General features: G+C 47.6%; 1 protein-coding gene across 2 annotated transcripts in view; it reads left to right on the top strand.

Moving 5' to 3' along the window:
- The first annotated feature begins 6,756 nt into the window (after window positions 1-6,756).
- CAMK1 (calcium/calmodulin dependent protein kinase I) overlaps window positions 6,757-9,646 on the top strand; it is a 142,152-nt gene continuing 139,262 nt past the window's right edge. For both annotated transcript variants that reach the window (XM_075321446.1, XM_075321447.1), the window contains exon 1: window positions 6,757-6,825. The gene's annotated coding sequence lies outside the window, so the exon portion shown is untranslated. The remainder of the gene's footprint in view (window positions 6,826-9,646) is intronic.

Below are 9,646 nucleotides of genomic sequence, written 5' to 3'. Positions count from 1 at the left end.
TCAGGGGCACTGTGGAGCATCATACTGTATCAGGGGCACTGTGGAGCATCATACTGTGTCAGGGGCACTGTGGAGCATCATACTGTGTCAGGGGCACTGTGGAGCATCATACTGTGTCAGGGCCACTGTGGAGCATCATACTGTATCGGGGGCACTGTGGAGCATCATACTGTGTCAGGGGCACTGTGGGACATTATACTGTGTCAGGGGCACTGTGGGGGCACCATACTATACAGGAACAATGTGGGGGCATCATACTATGTCAGGAGCACTGTTGGGGCATTATACTATGTTAGGTGAACTGTGGGGCATCATATTGTGTCATGGGCACTGTGGTGGAATTATACTGTGCCAGCGACACTGTGGGGACATTTTTGTATCTCAGGGGCAGTGTGGGGGCACCATACTGTGAGTAAGGGTTGCTGTGGGGCATCACACTGTGTCAGGGGCACTGTGGAGGCACTGTTAGGGAATTATACTATGTCAGGGCACTGTTCGGGCATTATACTATGTCAGGGTCACTGTGGGGGCATCATGGTGTGTCAGGGGCACTGTGAGGGCATCATATTGTGTCAAAGGCATTGTGGGGCATGATACTTTGTCAGAGGCACTATGAGGCCATCATACTGTGTCAGGAGCACTATGGGGGCACCATATTATTAGGAAGGGGGCACTGTGGGGGCATCATACTGCGTTAACAGCGCTGTGGGGGCACCATATTGTGTTAGGGGTACTGTGGGCATCATAATGTTTGGGTGATACACTGTGGGATCATCATAACATTTTTGGGGGGGCATCATACTATTTTAGTGGCAATGTTAGCATCATGTATGGGGAAGCACTGATGGGGCATCATAATGTGTGGGGGTCCATAAAACTGGTATAAAACAGTGAAAAAACAATGTGGACTATTTCTGAAAGAAGGCACAAAAAGTAGCGGGCAGGGTTAGGGATGTGACCTCTCTATCACAGAGCTTTGTAAAAGGGTCTCGCTATAGACTTCTCCCGATTCTTTGTGGCCAAAAAATAGCAAGAATGTTCATTAATTGCAGCAATCTATCACTATGTACTCAGTGGTGTTAGATATAGCAGGAGCAGACATTGCACCAAGAGTTTGGGCGGATGGGGGTCCGAATACCCTTTTGCCATAAAAGACGGCACACACACATATATATATATAAAGATTTTTTTTTGTACCATATTTGACACTTTTGCTCTTTTTGGTATAGAACCCCCCCCCCCCCCCCTTCTTGCACAGGTATTGGTTAGTTTTGCTCTGGTAACCGGCCTGTAGGTGTCGCTGTTGCTATTGCTGTTTACTAATGTAAAACCAATCTTAACCGGAGGCACAAACTACAAAACTAAATGAAACGGCAAGTGACATTTCGCTAGCCAAAATTGTCTGGTGTTGCCCAGTTATCAGTAATTTCTGCAAAACAGCTAATATGTAAAACAAATGAAGTGTAAATGGGTGATCAACTTTTGAAAAAGTTCGAAAACAGTTTGTAAAAAAACAAAAAAGGGGGGTGTACATACTTACAAGCCATATAAAATAGATACTCTATACTCTGAATGGTTAGAAACCATAGGCATCGATGGGAGTGTAGTGACTGCAGGGTCTGACTACGCGGGGTCTGTTTGTAGTCTGTCACCTTGGAGATACATTGCTCTGTTGTAATGCAAATCACTATACACTACACTACAGATAGTACAGACAGAAGAGTAGTCAGAATTCCAGGAGGGCACGTAATAGATTCAGGGAGAAAACTGAGATGTGGTCAGGTAACGGTCCGAGGTCAAAAGCCAGGTCACGACAGGAATAGGGAGCGGGCAGAGAGGAGTCAAACAACGTCCCGGAGTTAAGAAACAAAGATTAGAGCACATGCAGAAACACAGGCCAACAGCACAACTACAGAACCAGAATGTACGACTGGCAAGGTTCTGGGAGAGCATGCTCAGTAAAGAAGCCCAGGAAGGTGGAACACCTGAGCAATCAGCACCTCCCAGAACCAACATGGAATTCTGTGCTGTCAATCACCTGCTAGCTCAGAAAAACACAGCACAGCATCTCCTAATGTGCAAGATGCTCTGCACAGAGGAGTTGTGTCACTGCCAGGTCTGTAATCCAGTAAAGCGCAGCAGAGCATCTAATGTGCAAGATGCTCTGTGCAAAGGAACTGTGTCACTGCCAGCTCAGTAGTCCAGGAAAGCACAGCAGAGCATCTAATGTGCAAGATGCTCTGCACAGACGAACTGTGTCACTGCCAGCTCAGTAGTCCAGAAAAGCACAGCAGAGCATCTAATGTGCAAGATGCTCTGCACAGAGTAATCGTGACATCTGCACAGGAACTGTATTCACAAAACGGTAGGAGATTTTGGATTTAAGACTACAAAGTTGCTTCAATTTGCATTTGGAATGAAAAAGGTATAGATTGCATTCACTTTAAAGCCTAACTTTCTCCTTGAAGCTGGGATTTGGGGATCTGTTTGGTGTTTGCTTCTGCCCGTGACGTGGGGGTGCACTGGGGTCACCGGTGTCAGTCCTTGCAGTTGCTTTTCATTGTTGCTGCTGTGTGACAGTTTATAGCAGGCGGCTGGCGCGTCAGTATACGTTTGTACTGGACAGGATATGCGCAGCGTGCAGGAAGTGTCCCTCCACCCACTCATTATATCATCCCTGCCCCCACCACTTTCTATTTTAGTAAGTTCCTGATTTTTATGTATTTGGTGTCTATAAACCATGTGCTGCTATGGGGGGTCCATGACCTGGTGACATCCCCCTGGTGAGACCTCATACAGAAATTTCCAAAGTGAAGGCACCAAAGCAAAGGCCAAATTTGATCTATGTTATCAGACCCCTTGTTGTATTTATCACCGGATAATACTGCTATCCCCTGCATGCTGGGAGTTGTAGTGACCGCAGCTGGAGAGCTGTACAATGCAGATGCATGTAGTCCTTTATGATATATTTTACTTGCACTGATACATTGTAGCAAGATATCAAGACAGGAGACAGATTAATGTATCACCTATTATCCACAGCGATCACAAGGGTCCTCAGTGCGAAAGGAGGGGTAATCCGCACGTGTGACCTCCGCGCCATTCACTTCTATGCAGCGGCGTAACTAGAATTGATGGACCCCAATGCAAGATTTGGAAATGCCCCCCTCCCACCCTGAATGTTGGTGAGATGTATGGGCCCCCGTAGAGATCCAAATCGAACACGAATATATATATATATATATATATATATATATATATATATATATATATATATAACAGAATTACCTATAAAGACATTTGGATTGCCCCCCCCCTTCTTTATGTAGTAATTTCCCCCATCCTGTACTAATGCCCCTCATCCTCAGTCGATTCCAGGTATATACTGTATGTTCCAAATCCTGGTATATATATGTCCCCCTTCCTGGTAATAATGTCACCAAATGTGGTATATATAGGTCTCCCTTCCTGGTAAAAATGGCACCAAATGTGGTATATATGGCCCCATCGTGGTAAATATGGTCACCATTGTGGTATATATGTTCCCTTTCCTGGTAAATGTCCCCAAATGTGGTATATATGGCCCCATCTTGGTACATATGGTCCCCATTGTGGTATATATGTCCTCCTTCCTGGTAACTATGTCTTCAAATGTAGTATATATGGCCCCCGTCATGGTACATATGGTCCCCATTGTGGTATATATGTCCCCCTTCCTGGTAAATATGTCCTCAAATGTGGTATATATGGCCCCCTTCATCATACATATGGTCCCCATTTTGGTATATATGTCCCCCTTCCTGGTAAATATATCCCCAAATGTGGTATATATGGCCCCATCGTGGTAAATATGGTCACCATTGTGGTATATATGTTCCCTTTCCTGGTAAATATGTCCCCAAATGTGGTATATATGGCCCCATCTTGGTACATATGGTCCCCATTGTGGTATATATGTCCTCCTTCCTGGTAACTATGTCTTCAAATGTAGTATATATGGCCCCCGTCATGGTACATATGGTCCCCATTGTGGTATATATGTCCCCCTCCCTGGTAAATATGTCCTCAAATGTGGTATATATGGCCCCCTTCATCATACATATGGTCCCCATTTTGGTATATATGTCCCCCTTCCTGGTAAATATATCCCCAAATGTGGTATATATGGCACCATCTTGGTATATATCCCCCATTGTGGTGTATATGTCCCCTTTCCTGGTAAACATGTTCACATATGTGGTATATATGGCCCCATTTTGGCACATATGGTCCTCATTGTGGTACATATGGTCCCCGTTGTGGTAAATATGTCCTCCTCCTGGTAAATATGTCCTCAAATGTGGTATATATGTCCTCAAATGTGGTATAGATGGCCCCATTGTGGTACATATGTCCCCCTTCCTAGTAAACATGCCCAAATGTGGTATATATGGCTTCATTGTGGTGCATATGATCCCCATTGTGGTATATCTGTTCCCCTTCCTGGTATATATGGCTCCTGTTCGATTTCTGTTCTGGAATACATAAAACCCTCCAAATCATTCTTCTCACTTTCCCGTTGCGCACTGTTCTCCTCTGTAGCCATGAGATGGCAATGCCTGGCATGCCGACGTCAGCTTCCGGCCTCTGGTTGGCCGGCGGTGTGTATTGCGGTGCAGGGATCTGATGGGTGTCTGCTCCACAATACACTAAACTAAAGCTGAATGTGCATCCTCGGGCGCGCATCCAGCCGGATGACGGCCCCTCTGGGCGTGGTCGTTGTGGTCACAGGCATTAATTAAATTAACGACATCTTAAAATATCGGGATAGCAGGAAATGATTGTTTACGGAGCCGGACGGCATGTAAGCATATTTTAAAGGGATCAATACACCGATCGATAATGGCCGACCCCAGTGGAGGACAACCCCCCCTCTCCCAGCCTCCGGGAGGGACGGGATTGAAATACTATAGCTATATCTCGAGCAGTCAATAATTCATACATTATACATGAAACAAGCAGATCTCCAGAAACGCGGGAGGTGAGGAGCGTGGGGGCCGCGGTTCGGACTTTGTATCAATTTCGAGGGGGTAATCAATAACATCGCTGTTTAACCAACTGACACTTGCATCCATCCTGCCATTAATATGGTTATTGGACTTATTGCTATAGGTCCTGTGGCTGTTGTGAAACTACAACTCCCAGCATGCCTTGGGAATCCAGTGCCCAATCTGATTGGACGAGAAGAACCGGTGGTGTTCTATAGATGGTATAATACTCACAGCACTTCTGTGGTATTTTGCTCGGGTCCTACTTTACTGGGATTGGACAATCAAATTGGGCCTATATTATCACCCTACGCCTATGGCCATATTGCACCTTCCCTAGTGATCAAGGGTCCCAAAGTCCATAAAGTGGTCGGCTCTGCCGCACATGCTCACAACAATTAGACCTCTAGAGATTATACCCCTTTAAAGTGGTCATACGCTTCTTATGGTTGACTTAGGCTGCTTTCACACATCCGTTTTTTCCTGTGCGGCACAATCCGGCTCTTTGCAGAAAAAACGCAACCGGTTTTTTTTTGCCTCCGGTTGCGGGTTTTTTTGCATAGACTTTCATTAGTGCCGGATTGTGCGGCATGGGCTTGCGTTTGGTCCGTTTTTTGCCGCATGCGGCAGGTTTAGCCCATGCGGTGGCTGGATGGAACGTTGCCTGGCACGTTTTTTGTCCGGCAAAAAAAAAAACCGCATCGTGCCGCATCCGGTCGATGCGGCGCAATTTGCAATGCATGCCTATGGACGCTGCATGCGGCGTCCTGCGGAAAACACTGCATCCGGCCGCCGCATGCGTTTTTTTCAACTGCGCATGCTCAGTAGCCTGCCGCAAGCGGCAAAAACCGGACGGGCTGCATGTCAAAAACGTATGCAAAGGATGCGGTATTGTCACCGCATCCGTTGCATAGGTTTTAGAGCCGGATTGGCCGACTCTGCTAAGGCTGTTTTCACACATCCGGTTTTAGCAGTGACGCTAAATCCGGCTCTAAAACCTATGCAACGGATCCGGCGAAAAAAACGCATCCTTTGCATAAGTTTTTACATGCGGCCCCTCCGTTTTTTGCTGGTTTTGGCACGCTACTGAGCATGCGCAGTGCAAAAAAACGCATGCGGCGGCCGGATGAGGTTTTTTGCCGCATCACGCCGCATCCGACGTCCATAGGCATGCATTGGAAAAAGCGCCGGCAGGGTGCGTTTTTTTTCGCCGGACAAAAAAAAACGTGCCAGGCAACGTTCCATCCAGCCGCCACATGGGCTAAATATGCCGCATCCGGAAAAAAACGGACCGAACGCAAGCCCATGCGGCACAATCCGGCACTAATGAAAGTCTATACGGAAAAAACGCAACCAGCGGTGGTCGGTCGCCAAGGCAACGAGTTATAAATAAGTGTTTATATCTCAAGAACGGCTGAAGATTTTAACAAGCAGTAAATTGGAAAGTTGATCGGATTTCCAAGTACAGCTGAGGAGGAACAATCATTCACAGAGATATAACTAAATTCTTGACCGACCACCATCTAACACGTGACCCGACCTCGTCCCCTCACGTCTCCCGCGCCCCTGATTGTGAATGAACGCCTGCCTCAGCAGGTATTTATACTAAGCTCAGACCACGCCCTGACCGTGCTAACCCCGCCCCTCAGCGGCACCATTGGCTGAGCGCCGCCCATCCCCGCCCCTCCCGGGCTGTGCTGACATCAGTGCTGGGATGGGCGGCTGTAGACACTGACACTCCGTGCGGCAGGGAGGACGCCGAGCTCCGCCGCCCGCGCTGACGACCCGCGCTGCCCAGGTGAGACCGGCCCGGCGACCACCGGAGGGCGGCAGCCGCTGTGCATCACGTGTCTGGGCGGAGGGGATGAGGCTGCACATCTGTGTCATGTACCGCTGCATGCGATCATCATGTGTGTCTGGAGGATGCTGCCCGGCTGTGCATTACTGCATGGTGTGTGATGGATGGTGCACTGTGTATGATTCACCATGTGTAGTGTGTATGATGCTATTGTACTGAGTGCATATAATGTGCAGGGTGTGTGATGCCGCATGTTCTATGGATACATGTTTCTATATGTTGCATGCAATGTTTTATAATTCTACATGTGTGTTGTGTGTAAGATGCTGTAGGTATGTATAGTGTGTATATGTTGTGTGATGTGTGGATGATGTATACAGTGAATGATGATGCATATAGATATGTATGTAGAGTGGATGATCACGCATGCTTGGATGATGATGCACGTATGTGTAGTGTGGATCGTGCATGCTTGGATGATGTATGTAGTGTGGATGACTATGTATGTGTCGAGTGGATGATGATGCTGCACGCATGTGTCGAGTGGATGATGATGCTGCACGCATGTGTCGAGTGGATGATGATGCTGCACGCATGTGTCGAGTGGATGATGATGCTGCTGCGCGCATGTGTCGAGTGGATGATGATGCTGCACGCATGTGTCGAGTGGATGATGATGCTGCACGCATGTGTCGAGTGGATGATGATGCTGCACGCATGTGTCGAGTGGATGATGATGCTGCACGCATGTGTCGAGGGGATGATGATGCTGCACGCATGTGTCGAGGGGATGATGATGCTGCACGCATGTGTCGAGGGGATGATGATGCTGCACGCATGTGTCGAGGGGATGATGATGCTGCACGCATGTGTCGAGGGGATGATGATGCTGCACGCATGTGTCGAGTGGATGATGATGCTGCACGCATGTGTCGAGTGGATGATGATGCTGCACGCATGTGTCGAGTGGATGATGATGCTGCACGCATGTGTCGATGGGTGATGATGCTGCACGCATGTGTCGAGTGGATGATGATGCTGCTGCACGCATGTGTCGAGTGGATGATGATGCTGCTGCACGCATGTGTCGAGTGGATGATGATGCTGCTGCACGCATGTGTCGAGTGGATGATGATGATGCTGCATGCATGTGTCGAGTGGATGATGACGCTGCACGCATGTGTCGAGTGGATGACGACGCTGCACGCATGTGTCGCGTGGGTGACGACGACGATGCGCGCATGTGCCGCGTGGGTGACGACGATGCGCGGATGTGTCGCATGGGTGATGACGATGGTGATGCGCGCATGTGTCGCGTGGGTGACTATGGTGATGCGCGCATGTGTTATCATGTATGTAGTGTGGATTATGTATGTGTACAATGGGTGATGTGTGCATGTATAGAGTTGATGATGGCGCATGTATGTAAAGTATAGTGTGGATGCTGCTGCTTATTACGTGTATGTATGTATCTATGTGTGTGTGTGTAAAATATATATATATATATATATATATATATATATATATATATATATATATATATATATATATATATATATATATATATATATATATATAATTGCCGAGTAGTTTGTATCCTTGCACGTATGTGTGATGCTGTACGTGTTGGGCTCTCCATGCTGTCCTGGCGCAGCACACGTGCCCCTGATCAGCCCCCGTTCTGCAGGGTGTATGTTGCCGGCGTCCTGCACTCCGGGCACACATCTCGGTTCTCCTCTTTAGGCTTCTTATAGGACGTCCCCATTAATCCTGGATTTAATAGGCTGCACCTTGTACCCGCTGCACCTGTAATCCCTGATGGCGCTCCGCTCTTGCAGTGGCACACAGCGCCAGTGACCCGTGTCTATATGTGACCCACTCCCGGGGGCGGCCGACAGATTTCTCACTGGAAGGCAAATTTAATCCTAGTGGCTCAGATAATGGGAGCTGCAGTGTCAGTCATCCGTATCACTGGGGTCATCCATGTGCTGAGCTCTGTCACAGCTGCTGCTGCAGAACCTCTTGGCAATCATCTGTCACTTTCTTAGGGTCTGTCGAGAACTGAATACCGCCGTATGGTGCAGATTTGTGATGTTGGCGCTGATGATTACTGCGTTAACCCTGAGCTGCTTCATATATTTAATTATGGATTATGCTTATATCACTTTTAAGTAAGTGTTATTCTATGGATATTTCATATAGAACGGGAGAATCCTTCCGTCTATAGAATGGGAGAATCCCTCCGTCTATAGAATGGGAGAATCCCTCCGTCTATAGAATGGGAGAATCCTTCCGTCTATAGAATGGGAGAATCCCTCCGTCTATAGAATGGGAGAATCCCTCCGTCTATAGAATGGGAGAATCCCTCCGTCTATAGAATGGGAGAATCCCTCCGTCTATAGAATGGGAGAATCCTTCCGTCTATAGAATGGGAGAATCCCTCCGTCTATAGAATGGGAGAATCCCTCCGTCTATAGAATGGGAGAATCCCTCCGTCTATAGAATGGGAGAATCCCTCCGTCTATAGAATGGGAGAATCCCTCCGTCTATAGAATGGGAGAATCCTTCCGTCTATAGAATGGGAGAATCCTTCCGTCTATAGCATTGGCAGAATCCTTCCGGCTATAGCATTGGGAGAATCCTTCCGGCTATAGCATTGGGAGAATCCTTCCGTCTATAGAATGGGAGAATCCTTCCGTCTATAGCATTGGGAGAATCCTTCCGTCTATAGCATTGGCAGAATCCTTCCGTCTATAGCATTGGCAGAATCCTTCCGGCTATAGCATTGGGAGAATCCTTCCGGCTATAGCATTGGCAGAAT

Source organism: Anomaloglossus baeobatrachus, chromosome 8 (genome assembly GCF_048569485.1).
Source record: "Anomaloglossus baeobatrachus isolate aAnoBae1 chromosome 8, aAnoBae1.hap1, whole genome shotgun sequence".
NCBI classification, from domain to species: Eukaryota; Metazoa; Chordata; class Amphibia; order Anura; family Aromobatidae; genus Anomaloglossus; species Anomaloglossus baeobatrachus.
The sequence above is the reverse complement of the archived record's forward strand: the minus strand, read 5'-3'. Positions and strand labels throughout refer to the sequence as shown.